Source organism: Synchiropus splendidus, chromosome 8 (assembly GCF_027744825.2).
Source record: "Synchiropus splendidus isolate RoL2022-P1 chromosome 8, RoL_Sspl_1.0, whole genome shotgun sequence".
NCBI classification, from domain to species: domain Eukaryota; kingdom Metazoa; phylum Chordata; class Actinopteri; order Syngnathiformes; family Callionymidae; genus Synchiropus; species Synchiropus splendidus.
This window is the reverse complement of record NC_071341.1, coordinates 20,604,153-20,618,887: the sequence shown is the minus strand read 5'-3', so window position 1 is coordinate 20,618,887 and position 14,735 is coordinate 20,604,153. Positions and strand designations below refer to the sequence as shown.

At 44.0% G+C, this 14,735-nt stretch overlaps 1 protein-coding gene across 2 annotated transcripts in view; it reads left to right on the top strand.

Moving 5' to 3' along the window:
• dph1 (diphthamide biosynthesis 1) overlaps positions 1–14,735 on the top strand; it is a 95,711-nt gene that overhangs the window by 60,064 nt on the left and 20,912 nt on the right. Inside the window, exon 13 of one of the 2 annotated variants that reach the window (XR_008415645.1) lies at positions 1,283–1,413. The gene's annotated coding sequence lies outside the window, so the exon portion shown is untranslated. Of the gene's footprint in view, positions 1–1,282; positions 1,566–14,735 lie in introns of those variants that run through there. The other variant, XM_053872133.1, reaches the window with a different exon arrangement.

Here is a 14,735-nt window from a genome sequence, read left to right as displayed (position 1 = left end):
GCTGACAGACATTAGCAGGTTGAGGGGGCGTGTCTTTGTATTTGAATCCTGAGTTACATCAAATATCTGCAGTGTTTTCACCTCTTTATCCAATAAAATGATGAGTTGAAGAGTTTATGACTTTTATTTGAGAATTCCTATTGATATAGACGTGTTATCAACATATTTATAAGGAACCCCAACATAGCGAGAAATATGTTTTCTACTGGTTTGACCAGAAACTTTAAATAAAAACAAATGTAAAGTAACTAAATACATAGACTGAATTTAGCTACTTTCTTTTAAATTGTTTTTTCTTCACTTGTTCATTTAGTGTCAGTCATTCTTGTTTGAATAACTCATCTTTTTCTATGATTATTTTTAAGTATTTTCTGCCATGCTTTTTTGCCTTTGAGTATCCTAAAGGTGCTGCTGTGGTCAGCGGTTCCTTCGAAGGCAGGTCTCAGTCGTGAGGCGACAGCAAGGTCCTTCACTCACTGGCTGGCTTATTCAGCAATATGAAGGACTCCTGCTCTTCTCACAAAATACTTGTGACTCATTTACCTCTTGTGTTCGCGGTTCATCAAAACAACTTAGCATTTCGACTGAATGTTCCAGTGTTGAATGAGGAGCTTCTACTCCTTGAGAGTGAGGCGCCCTTGCGAGGTGGTTTCAAGCTCTCACTTTTAGCAGCTAATATTTCAAGATAAGCTCCATCTGGAGATGAGTTAAGGGAAGTCCTTTATCAAAGGCTGCAACAGGATCTTCAATATTGATGAGAACCTTCCTGTCACTGAGTGAGCAAACGTGTCCACGCTGCACCTCGTTGATCATTGTGTTCTTCTGTTGCTGCCTTATTGAGAAAGTCTGCGAACTTCTCAGTTGTTGACTTGGAAACCTGTCAGATCGAAACAGTTATCAGACGGTGTGAAGTTCAATATTGGATTGAGAGTGACCCCAAGTTCCAAGTGAATTCCATGAGTTGAAATTGAAGTTTGAATGGTGCCTGCAAACAATTCCAACTGACTTGTTGTCATCTTTCAAATGATAGTAAACTGTCTCATTTAACCCAAAACCAGAAATGTCTCTGCATTGTCATGACGTTCAGTCCACTTCCAATCCAACATCCTGTGGGTTGAAATTCTGTTTTACTTCAACGGAATTGGAATTCCAAGTGGGGCCAAAGCCCTCCGTGGCGGACGATCGGTCGGTCACGCGTGGGCTTCCTGTCAGCTACACGTGTTTGCCGGTGCTGCGGCAAACATTTCTCCTTTTAACCATTTGTGGTCATGTTCTCTTCCAGATGTGATATTGTTTCCGGCTGCTGCAGTTTTTTTCTGCCGCTGAGGTGACCAAGTGCAGCTACAGTGAGGAGGGAGCGGCGGATGATTCACCTTCCAGGAGGCGACTGGAGAAAATATTAATCATTGCTTGGTAAGAAGTTCGCCTGAGTTGAAGTATATTATGAAAAATATATTATGATGAATCCGCTAAAAGGCTAGCTATACGAACAAACAGGAATAAAAATCATTCCTACATGAGTCTTTAAATATTTATAGGTGTATAGTGATCCGTAGCAAAGGAGGAGAAGTGTAGTTTATTTTTTATTTCCAGCTATCATAGACTTCTCATATGAAAGTCATTGTTGGACTCAATAGAGCTATGAACAAGCAGGTCTTTAGCACAACTCATTTTGAGTGTCTTCATGCAAAATATTCACTTTTTAATCTTCACCTTCTCAATTTCAAATCGCATTCCTGCGCTGTTTGGTAATTAATATAGATGATCTGGATTGCTCCGTTTCATTCCGGGACGTTGCATAGCAACAGTAGTTGCTGCGGGTCAAGAATTATAGGTGAGGAGAAAAAAAAGGCTTTTTTTTATCGGATAATCAATGTTAATGCGTGGATGACAAAGATGGCGTCATTCTCAGAACTTGGGGGTTTGAGAGCGCGGCGGCGGTTAATTTAGACACGGGGCGTCAGTTTGTTCGGCGGTCGTCCCGGCCCCTCGGACGTCTGTGATGTGGAGCCTCTTTGAGCACAAAGCTCCTGATGCGGTCACCACCACAGTCTTTCTCAGTTGCTCTGAGTGTTTCTGAGGCAGGGCTCAGGTCAGCTCTCTCTCTCTCTGTCCTGATGTGCAGCTCAGTTTCCAGCATCATCAGAACTCAGTCGATCCTTGACTCAATATGGTCCACTGTTTCTGTCTCATCGTGGCTTTGTGTCAACTGACCGGGTCGAGACAAACTTTGGGTCGCTTCTTTTCGTCGGTGACATCAACAAGATCAAGTGGAGCTCAGGAAGGAGGTGTCCGTGGGAGTGGGTGGGCCGTTTCTGAGATGTCAGCACAAGACAAGTTCTGCCCCAACTTTCCAATGAAGCCTCCATATCATTCATTCATTATCATCACCCTCATCATCTTTATCCTCCTCTGCCTCATTTTCAACATCATCATCATCCTGTCCTCCTCTTCATAATCATTGTCGTCATCTTCATCCTCCCCCACCGTTGTCAATATCATCATCATCTTCCTCCTCTTGCTCTTCCTCTTCTTCCTCCTCCTCTCCTCCTCTTCATCATTTATGTCATCTTCATCCTCGCCCACCGTCCTCCTCATCATTCTCGTTCTCGTCAATATATCATCCTCATCCTCTTCCTCCTCATCCTCCTCCTCCTCCTCCTCCTCCTCCTCATCCTCCTCTTCCTCCTCTTGCTCTTCCTCTTCTTCCTCCTCCTCCTCCTCTCCTCCTCTTCATCATTTATGTCATCTTCATCCTCGCCCACCGTCCTCCTCATCATTCTCGTTCTCGTCAATATCATCATCCTCATCCTCATCCTCTTCCTCGTCCTCATCCTCCTCTTCCTCCTCCTCATCCTCTCCTCCTCTTCATCATTTATGTCATCTTCATCCTCGCCCACCGTCCTCCTCATCATTCTCGTTCTCGTCAATATATCATCCTCATCCTCGTCCTCTTCCTCTTCCTCTTCCTCCTCCTCCTCCTCTTCCTCCTTATCCTCCTCCTCATCATCACCACCATCATCATGCTCTTCCTCCTCTTCCTCCTCCTCCTCCTCCTCCTCATCATCATGCTCTTCCTCCTCCTCCTCATCATCACCACCATCATCATGCTCTTCCTCCTCCACCTCTTCCTCCTCCTCCTCCTCATCCTCATCCTCATCCTCCTCTTCCTCTTCCTCCTCCTCCTCCTCATCATCACCACCATCATCATGTTCTTCCTCCTCCTCCTCCTCCTCCTCCTCCTCATCAGCATCATCATTCTCCTCCTCCTCCTCCTCCTCCTCATCATCACCATCACCATCATCACCCCCACCACCATCGCATCATCATTCTCTTCCTCCTCCTCCTCCTCCTCTTCCTCCTCATCACCCACTTCCTTCTCCTCCGCTTCATCATTGCCACCATCCTCCTCCTCCTCCTCCTCCTCCTCCTCATCATCATCACCCCCACCACCAACATCATCGTACACTTCCTCCTCCTCATCATCACCACCATCATCATGCTCTTCCTCCTCCTCATCATCACCACCATCATCATTCTCTTCCTCCTCCTCCTTGTCATCATCAGCTTGATATTTGTTACTTTAACCATCCATCTTTGTTAAGCTCCGCCCCTTGGTACAGTACCGATTCTTCAACCCTGAGCCCGACCCTGACAGCGATAGCAGCCCCCTGTCGTCTTTGTTTCAAAGGAAGAGACAATAAAGCAGCCACAAACCTCACCCATCACGTTGTTTGTTCCATTGAACGGACTGTCAACACAGTTTGATTTGTGCGTGAAAGCCTCTGCGTTTTCTGGCCCGCGAATCCCGTTTTGTTCCAAAGTCAACTTCCTCAGGGAACTTAACTTATTGATCGCCATCCAATAACATCATGTACATACATTAGAGATGTGCTTTGGAGTATCGCGGTCCGCTGAATATTGAATCTCTCACTCATCCTGGGCTGCTTTTGTACCATTTAAGTGATTTCCTCCTCCCTCCTCTCATCGCTTCTGCTTCGTTTTGATAGAAAATTCAGAGCCCAGTTGAAGAACTGTGTATTGTCTACTACCATATTATCGAGCTCCGGCGCTGCTCTCTCATTAAGTTTCCCTCAGCGTTCCAGAAACCCACAGATATTCACTTCTAAACTAACAAGCCAGACATTAATAAATCATACACGATCAAAGGTGGCTCGGCCCACAATCTTGCGCCCACAAAAAAGTGGATCCAGCCATCAATGTTCTCGTGGGGCTGTCATGAATAAAGTATGTAAAGGTACTACGTCACTGGGAGCGTGAAGCCCCGCTGCTCCACATGTTCTAATGCTCATCCTCCCCACACTCTCACCCTCAGGCACAATCTCACAAATCTACGCTTCTCTGATGTTGTTCATCCCGAGTTCCACTCTGCTGCTTCTCCCTGTAGACTGATCCATAGATCTAGTGCAGACCCAGCCAGCGTGCAGATGATCGCGGCTAGAGGAACGAAACCCATGCTACACTGGGAGGAGGGGAACCGTCATCGCCACCGTCACTGTATATATCTATTATTATAGACAATATATCGACTGTGACGCATAAGAAATTGAATATAAAAGGCGAGAAATCGTATGCTTCCCTCCCTCCAATAACCTCCTCTTGCTCTCCGTGCTGTAACCTTGTTGAGTCAGAGGTCACTGCCATCGTGTCCCAAAGGATGGCAGGTCTATGACTGAATGAGGACTGTGGAGTAGGAAGTCTTTAAAGATGCATGTGTAACCGACAACAAGAGAAAGTGTTTGTGGTGAAGCTGCAGACACATAACTGTTAGCAAAGAGGTTTCAACTGAAAATGAAATTGAACAGTTGTTTTTGTGTGTGTGCGTGTGCGTGTGCGTGTGTGTGTGTGTGCGTGCGTGTGTGTGTTCTTTTACCTTTGTGAGAACCTGTATGACTTTTTAATCAACGGAGTGAGGACATTTTTGCAAAGTGAGACCGGCCCTCGCTTTGGTCAAGCCTTATTTTGAGGGTTGAAACTACAAAGTAGCTTTGGGTTTTAGTTTGGTTCAGCTTAAAGGTTAAGTTTAGCCACTTGTTTTAGATGGTTAGGTGCAGGGTGAGAGGCTGGGGAAAGCATTATGCTAATGTCTGTCAATGACGGTCCTCACTAAGATAGGAAGACAAACAAGCGAGTGAGTGTGTGTGTTCAAGCATGTTTATCATAGTGAGCTCCTATTTTGGGGGAAACACCCTGAGGCATTTGTGGAGCCCTTTAGCTGGACCCCACAAGGTTAAGCCTCAATTTCAGGATGAGGGCTTCAAAATAACTTGGTCATTACAGTTGGGTTTAAGTTTGTTTCAGAGTCCTGGTTGAGTTCAGCCATTTGTTTTGGATGGTTAGGTTTACGGATCAGAGCCGACCCTTCTCACCCTGGTCATGGACTGTTTGTTCATCTTTCCTCTGGCAGGAGGCTACAGTCCATCCAGACCAGAACCTCCCGTCCCTTCTGCTGTCAGACTGATCAATTCGTGAATAGCCCTTGTTGTTTGAGGGTTATTTTATTTTATTTTGTCGTCGCAAGCACTTTCCTAGTTGGTGGGATCCTCCTCACTGACCATGGCCCTAAAGCTGACTGTGATTCTGAGGGGCTGGGAAAAGCATCATGGCAGTGAGTGGACCCCACAAAGATGGTGTGACAAGCCTGTGTGTCTCACATTTGACTGAAAACCATTTTCTGACTGATTCACCACTTCTCATGAATGTTTCATCGCCTCCTCCCCCTCCCCCGCCCCTCAGACAGCTAGTGTTAGTGGGTGAGAATTAATTAAACAGCATCACCTGAAGGCTGTTGGGCTCCAGCAGACGTGACTCTTCATTCACAAACGCTCGGCACAACAGTGTGTAGAAATGTTGCGCGCATCTTCAGCATTTGCCCGACGCCTCACATATTCAACAGCTTCCACAGAGATGCAGCGGAGACGAGCACATGACAGGGCCATGTTTCCCTCTCTGGAGGTCTGATGGAGGCTCAGCACTGAAGCCGTCCTCTGACTCACTCCAGATGAATTGGACACATTCGATCAAAGTCCTCAGCGAGTCTGACTCAGCTGATCACGACGCAGTGTTGAAAAACCCATTGGCCTCTGTCTCACGTGGAGCCGAATATCCCCGCATCCATGATGATCTTGTTTGAGATGGAAGAAGTTGGTCACCTGGGAGGAACAGACTTACGCTGCTCCGAGATGACTCTGACGACTGATGGAAATAATACTTGACTGAATCTGACACCGAGTGCTGAGGTTGCATCTGAATCCCATTTCATCTCAAGGTCAAAAGTCCCTCATATTTGAGCTCTTGCTCACATTCTACTTCATAATAATCTGATTTTACAAGAGCCAATGATCTGCTTGCCTATTCAACCACTAGCGCTGCATTTCTACTTAAACTGCTATAACTACCACTGCACTTACTACTGCAACCAATTTTGTTGTTGTTGTTTATTGGAATTTGATGCATCACTACAGCCACAAATACTATTGTATTGTAATAAACTCTGTAATTACTGCTGCTACTTTCTACCAGGACGACTAGTACAACTGCTACTCCCACAACTTCCAGCTCTTGTACCACAACTCATTCTGTGACTGTTACTATTACGACAAATACTGCAATTCCAAAACTGATGTGTCATCACATCTAATTTTACTACGACTACTACTATCGCCAGCACATATTGAGAGGTACTGCCATGACCAATTCTTGTACTATCACTGGTACAGCTACCACCACGCTGTACTTAGCAACTGGTGGAATAGATGCTACTTCTACTAGTGTAGCTACTGCTACTCCTTACAGGTTAGTTATATCACTACAACCAATAAAACAACAGATTTCCCAGTGCTGTGACTACTGCGACAATATACCATAGAGCTGGAGCTGGAGCTGTACTACGACTACTGGTATATAGTCACTGCTACACCTAGAAGTAGCCACTCCATCTGCTACCATTTGGTTGGTTTAACATTAATAATTTAAATATCACATAAATAAAACAGTATTAGACTGTAATAACACAGTAATATAGAACTGTCATTGTGTATTTTACCATTTTAATTACTCATTATACTTGACTATGTACATACAATGTAGTTTGCTGTTTGTTGTCAAACAAAAGCAATAACATTGCTTGTGATTCAAAATGTAAAAGATTATATAGTAATGATAATAATGCCTTCAGAAAAACCTTCAGAAAAGGCAGAAGAAGGAAAATGAGATCAGTATAATGCTGACATTGATCTGCTTCATCTGTTCAGAACTGAAATCGTTTGCATGGTTGCCATTTCTTCATGTTCTGTGGAAGTACAGGAGTTTTCTCCGGTCAGATTGCAACACTGAATAAAACCAGTCTGTGCAACCCTCCTGCCCAACTCATTTTCCCTCAATCAAAGTTCCTCACAGTCCCAGTGAGCGTCCTCCCCCCAGCCCCCCCATGAGCCTGGCCATGAATATTGATGCTCCTCCTGCTGGTTATATGTGTAAACTGCACGCTACTGTGTTGGCATGAATAATACTGGAAGCCTCTCTCCCTGGATTATGTTCGACATTCACTGGATGCAGACAGCGATGCTGCCGAAATATGAGCTTCTTTAACCCACATTTGAGGCGAGCAGCACTTCAGCTGTTCCTCCGCGGCCTTCACACCCCAGCATCCCTTCCTGAGCTGTATCCACCGTGAACACACACGCACGCACACACAGCGCACATGACTCATCCAGATGACTCACACCCTCCTCCCCCTCCTCCTCACACTCACACATCTTTGTATTATCTCTCCCCAGGCTAACCTTGACAGAGGAGAGCAGAAAGGAGCAGGTATTCAAAGACAGAGCCGGCTCCACGACACCTCCGTGTTTTACATAAGTACGCCGTGGACCCGCTCCAGAGGTATTAGCATTTTTATAAATGTAACGGTGAGCATCACCCGTCAGAAATAGCCTGCGCCGTGTGAGTAAGAGTTCAAATGACACGGTGTGAAGCCTCTAAATAAAACAATATGCTCAGCATGACTTCACACCGCTCTGATTCAAGTCCTCGACTTAGATACCGACGGTTACGTGCATTGATGGTCGGTGGGCGGGAAGACCACGTGGTTTTACCACATGCTAGTGAACCGTATGGGACGACAAATGCTACAATATCACTACACATCTGCGACAAGCTTGCCTTCTCACTCACTTATCTAAGCTTTTGACATGGCTTCTCATCGCATTCAATCTTTTGTCTTGGTTATGAATGACGTAAATAACTATTTATTACTCATAGCGCGACATTGGATGGCTGCCCCTTGTACCTACATGGTTTTGTGTGTTTCAAATGGCATGTAGATCACTGTTGCGCAGTTGTTTTTAAAATAGCTGACAAGCAACGAGACAAACCTCGAAGTTTAAGAAAAAGCAAGCTGCAAGGTGAACAAAAAATGGCGACCAAAACCTCATTTTATCGGTTTAGATATCGGTGAATAATTCTTCAGACTGCTGCTTTTCGCTTGTGCTTTTTCTGTGACTGGTTCATGTAACATAAATGTAGTTCGATGTCATGTCTTTGTGCACTTGTGTTGCTCACTTGCTGGTCTGTGAAGTCCTTCCTCTGCTCCCCAGTCATCCTGACGTTTTGGGGACAGATGCAAATCTCGTGTTAGCCAGCCACTTCTGTTGAAGCTCGCGCCTCTTCCATGTTTCTCGTCATTCGATCTTAAACTGCATGAGAAGACAGGTTTAGGGCCTAATATATGGTGTCAAACTGCACTGGTTGACAGGCATTACCCTGCGTTTGCTGGCACATAAAGGGATAAACATACCAGCTTAGGCTCCTGCTGGTAGGTGTGGGAAGCTCTAGTAACCTCCTATTTGTCTCCCTATTTGGTTGCATGGCTTAAGTATTATTGGAATTCACCCAAAATGAATCAATAAGAATTTGTCTGTGAAAAATGAATCTTAAACGCTATGTATAGGAGGTGAGATTTGTTGTGGAGAGATTGCTTCTGAGTAAGCTTTGGGAGGAGGGAAGGTCTTGGTGTCTGTGCGTCGGCTGCTGCCCCCACTACCCCAACTCAGCCAGGAGAAGAAGACCATTTTGAAGACGAGAGGAGAATCGCTCTTTTCCTGGTCATGACTTCTGATGCCCCACCTCTCAAATAACAAGTAGACTTATACATAATGATAGCATATTTGGGAAAATACGAGTCAGAAGCTGATCCTCAGTGCTGCTGACCAATGACCAACCCAGACTAAACAAGTATATTTCATGTCTCTGGTGCGTGATAAAGTATTGAAAGTTGCTGAGTCAGAGCACCAATATGAGCCAATATGTTTTTGACACTTTGGATGGAAAAGAATATTGACAATTGCTTGACCTTGCCTGACTCGGCTGTCAGGGAAAATGCGTCACAAGGATACAACTGTCTTTGGTAAGTGACGCATGTTGTGGTGGAAGGCTCACAACAAGCACGACAGAGGAACAACAGAAGCAAAACTCATCCATCCAGCAGATGTCAGTGTTGGTCAGATGAAACTCCGGTGAACAGGACCTCTGCAGGTGCAGTTGTTCCTTATGGAATCATCTAACAGAAGAATTTTTATATAGCTGTTATATATTTGAGGGCATCTGTTGGGTCACTGTTAGACTTGCAGCTGGAGTTTTTCTTTCACAGAAATGATCCACTTGCTCTGAGAAAGACCACTGACATTCTACATTTTTTATATCCTCTGGACACTTCACCCTCTTATTTTGTATTCCTGCGCTATCGACCTCCATGTATAGAGGTTTGCGTCTGAGACTTGCATTTGTTTCTTAAATTAAATGTCTTAAATTTCAGCTGCACATTGATGTTCGCCACCTTTCAAGCTATGCACTTGCAAGCTCTATAGCCTGCAAGATGAGAGCATTTTCACCTCAAGTTTTCATGTAATTTCATTTTCTTATTTCATTTAAATTACCTAAAATTTAAGAGAATTAAAATAAAATGACTAAATTACCCCCATGTTTTCAAACAATAGTGGCACTTTCTACTAAACTCTAAAAATAATAATAATAAATAAATGTATGATATAGTAGAATTTTTCCATTGCCTTCATGAAATCATCCTTTCCTTTTCTCAAACTTTATATTTTTAAGTTTACATTTTATTGTTCTTCTACCTGCCATAGTCTTTGTTTGTGCCCACATCAGTTTGCAGTTGTAAATGTTCATTTTTAAACTGTGATTCGATCCGAGCTTCTCCCTCAGTGCATCTTTACCTTCCAAAGCAAACGCATCAGCACTATTGCAACAGTGATCCAAGGGTTGACCCCTGTGGTACACCATCTGTATTTCAGTGCTGGCCTCTATCCTTCATTATATGTTGCGACTGGATGGAAGACTGTAGCTTGTTTATTATTTAGAGCCTGACAGTTATTATAGAGTCATCATTTATTTATGCTCCCCTCTCTTTCGGCCGTGAAAAAAGCTAGTATTTCATTTCGTGACTTGTTACATGCTATTTTAGTGATAGCTGCGACTGCTGACTTGTCGTGGACAGGCATATGTGCTGGTTATTTCAAGCACATTTTCAAGTCCTGAGACTTTCATGGCTGCAGTGCGTGGAGCCTTGACATACACGGTTGAGACCGTATATGTAAATGACTCGTACGCTCCCTGCGGTCAGGACGCTGCAGCTGCATGACCAGAGTCACGTCCATCAATACATCGCTTGTGGGAAAGTGGTGAGTTTGGTCGAGTCAGGCTCATAAACACTTCACCCTGGCACTGTACTGCTTCCCCTGCAGACGAGGAAGTGGCCACCGATGGGGAAGCCACACTCGCAGCAAGAGACCGGTTCTTCAATCGACTGCTGCTTTTTGTGTTTCCAGTCTCACACACGCACTCTGGCTCCGATGACCAAGGGTCAGAGACTCCACGCCGCTGCGGTCCTCGCTCTGTGAGACCAGTTTCACTTCTCTTCATTAGCAGTAGCAGGAACGGGGCTCGGAGAGTGAAGCGAGAGCGCACTGCAACAGGGAAGAAAAAAAAGACCTGATGCATATATGATGACTTTCTTTACTTATAGATACATTGTTCCCACGCTGCTGTGAAAGATGCGTAACATCTGAAGTGAGGAGCTTTCGACTTTCAAAGTAAAGAATGACTTTCATTTTCTCACAATCGCAAAATTGTGTGTTAACTGAGTCAGGCTTTTTCCGATTTGGCCTTTGTAAGTATGAGATGTTTGCCACACACTTGCTGAACACACAGCACTGTGACTCACACACGGCTCCTATAGCCCAAGGACACCAGAAGAGCAGGCTCACATGTGCAAGGAGGACGACAGATTAGATGTGTAGGTCACAGGCTGAAGGGCCAGCAGTATTAAAGTGGCCGTGCAATTCAGGCGAGGGAGCCAGACAGTCAGGGTCGAAGTCCTGGAAGTGATTGCTCTACAGCTGAAGTTGGAATCTGAAATAACGTAATGTCCAGACTGTAGCGCGCATCTGAATAAAAGGCATCTACTCTATTGAAATAGAAAATAGACTTTGTACACACATAAGTTCTGCTGGTCTGAAGAGCGCCTCCGAGAGGGCCGCTAAAGGTTTTCTTGTTTTACACCTCAGGGCCGCGAGGGCCCCGAGACACTCAGTTGTAATATGTAAGCCACATATGGTGGCAGTAGTGAGTCAATGAATTGACTTGACAGCTGCCAATCTGTGATGGTCACCAACTATGGAGAAGTTCCTGAAGAGGAAAAATGATAAAGAAAGTGATGTCGCCCCCCACAGTAAAAACTGTTCACGAAAGCACCTGTTTTGAAAGTGAATTAGAGCATTTTGTGGCAATACTTTAATTTACACTACACTTATATCTTCTTTGGCATTTAAACAAAATATATTGTTTTTATTTTATTATATTTTGACAGTTTTATTATATTTTTTTTATTCTCTTTTTCCAATTTCCGAGTGTATTTTTGATGAATTTGAGGAATATGACTTGCACCTGGTTCTGCTGCTGGTTGGACTTTTCCATGACAAATATCTGCGATGATCACATGGTTTCATGTCATTTCACCAGTTTTTGGTTTGTTGTCATGTAAGTAGATTAAACATGGATGTTGATCACAAATGAAATTAAGAGTAATGGATCAGTTCTATTACTTGAATGGGCCCTGGGTCCATTTGTTTTGGGAAAGGTGGCCTCCGAGATCAAAAAGGTTAAGAGCATAGAAAAGTTTGTGACTTCGGTGTACGGGATTAAAAAGTGACATCATTTCAGAACTACTTTTCGGGGGCTGATGACAGAAAAAGAAACCTGGTGATGTTCATACTGTCAATATGATGAGACTGGTTCGAACTTGTGTTTGAACTGCGTGCAGCAGCTGAGATCTGCTGTGGAGGCGGAGCTCCAGGAGCACCGGCGCAGTGGTGAAGTAGTCCTGAAATTAGAGTGGTGATGGATTGATTTATGAAACTGATATTGGGAATTCAAACTTGAGGTACTTACACTAAACAGGACTTTGACACAACCGTGCTTAAAAAGCAGGTGAATCTGCTGGAGTTGGATCCAACTGTAGCGGAAAATCAAGGCGGATCAGTGAGGCGGAATTCTAGCCCTTTCACCCTGCTGTGTCTGGGTCCATCAGATCTGACTGAGGAGCAGTACAGTATCCGCTCAGTCATCGCAGCCCTCTCGCCGTGAAATCTGGGGATAAAACCGGAAACCGCTGCCGAAATTTCTGATTTTTCACGTCAAACAAGCGTTTGATGTGACCTAAAATATGACACTAGGAGCACCGCGAAGCTTTGACGCACGTACCATACGCCGTTTTCGTGTCTCCAGACATTTGGACTTTTACATGTTGCATCCAATTTTTCCATGGAGAAATATCCTTCTGATTCCGTACTTCTCCAGGTACGACGATTATAGTGTCAATGTGGTTTTCAATGACCTCCTCGGAAAAAGCGCTCCCCCCACTACGACTAGTTGTAGTAGCATGACGCCCTGCAAAAGTTGCTCGTCTCATAACAGTTAGCATTAAAACCTGTAAGTACACAACGTAAGTTGTGTGCTGTCAGATGAAAACAGTGGACGCAGGTCAATAACAACTGATTCTGTTCAGGTTAATACGACACCTTGAGCAAATCTTGAGGCAACAGATGAGAAAAAATATAGACTCGGAAAAAAGGGAAGTAACATATCTGATAGATGAGAGACAAAGGGAAGTGGCCTTAAGAAAAAAAGAAGAAAAAAAGGACAAAGGCGCATCATATTTGACCTTTTTCTACACTTGTGGTAGCAGAAGTGACTGTGGTTTGCGGGTAAGTTACATTGCATGACTGGCCAGGGAAGTACCTTTGCCCCCTCGATGCACTCAGTTGGTGCACGCAGGCACGTACGCCACCAGACAAATGGAATAACCACCATGTTCACTTCAGTTATTTAGGCATTTCTTTCTTCATTTCTGTGTATATACGTCTATCTCAACGCCTCATCTCTGAGTTTCCACTTATCAGTTTAGTGAAGTCAGTTCTCTGAACTGCTAAAAGACCAAGAGTATGTCGGATATTCGACAGGAAGTTGGTGAAGAGACAGAAAGTCTATCAGTGTCTGAGCAGTGCCACCGCTAGCACGCATATAACTACACAGAAACGTCTGTGTTGTTTACCTTGTGGGGACTTCTCAATACTATAATGCTTTCAAAAGCCTCTCAACCTAAACATAACCATCTTAAACAAGTGCCTAGCATTCACCAGGACAAACTTAAACTTCACAATAACAATAATAATGACCACAGTTTTTTTGAAGTTTTAAGCCTCAACTGAGGCTTAGACTTCTGGGGACCAGAAAAAATGGCCTGCCAAGTACATGTGTTTCCAAGAATTGGTCCTCACATTTATAGCTATAGAAGTTCACACTTACACACACATTTTTAAAAACTTTTTTCTGATAATCTTATGGCTGTTTGGGACCAAGAAATGCACATTAATATTGTTTAGTTTTGCTATTATACTCATCTTCTTCTAAACAACGGACACTCAAGGTTTCGCTTGCACATCTTCCAGCGGCTGTTTTATATGTTAAAAATAAAAGTAGACTTTTTCGTTTTGAAACGTTTTGAGAAGTCATTCACCCAGAGTTAGCAGGGAGGGCACACCTACGAAAATAAAACTAAACTCGACAACTTCACACAAGGAATGTGTGGAGTTCCAGTCATGAAGCAAACAGAGAAAAGAGAAGTTGCTCTACTTCTTGGCATTTTTATCTGCTCCACTAATCTTCCGTGAGAGTTTCGTTGACCTCTTTCTGCCTTTTTTCTTGCAATATGGTGGTTTGATGAACTGTGCTTGATAAATTATTACTAAAACGATTATTGCTGCCGGTGCGTCTGTATCTGCAACACATCTAATGTAATGTGAGTTTGAAACTCCCGAGGTCATCCAGTGTCTCTGAAAACACATGTGCTCCAGCCAAGATTCATATTTTTTCCATTCACTGGTGCTCCAGAAACAGTCATTGAATCTTTAATGGAGTTGATTATGATCTACTGTCAGAGTCTGGGGCCAGATCAGACAGATGGATGCGTTTGGAATGCCAGGACAGCTGGTGTTGGCCATGCACGAGTCTTGGCTTTTTGGATGAGTCTTTCAAACAGATCTTATCTTCCCCGCGTGTCAGACACAGGAAGGCCAAGGATCACGTTGGGGATTGAAACAGTACAACAGTCTTTCACCTGTACACATGTAACATTC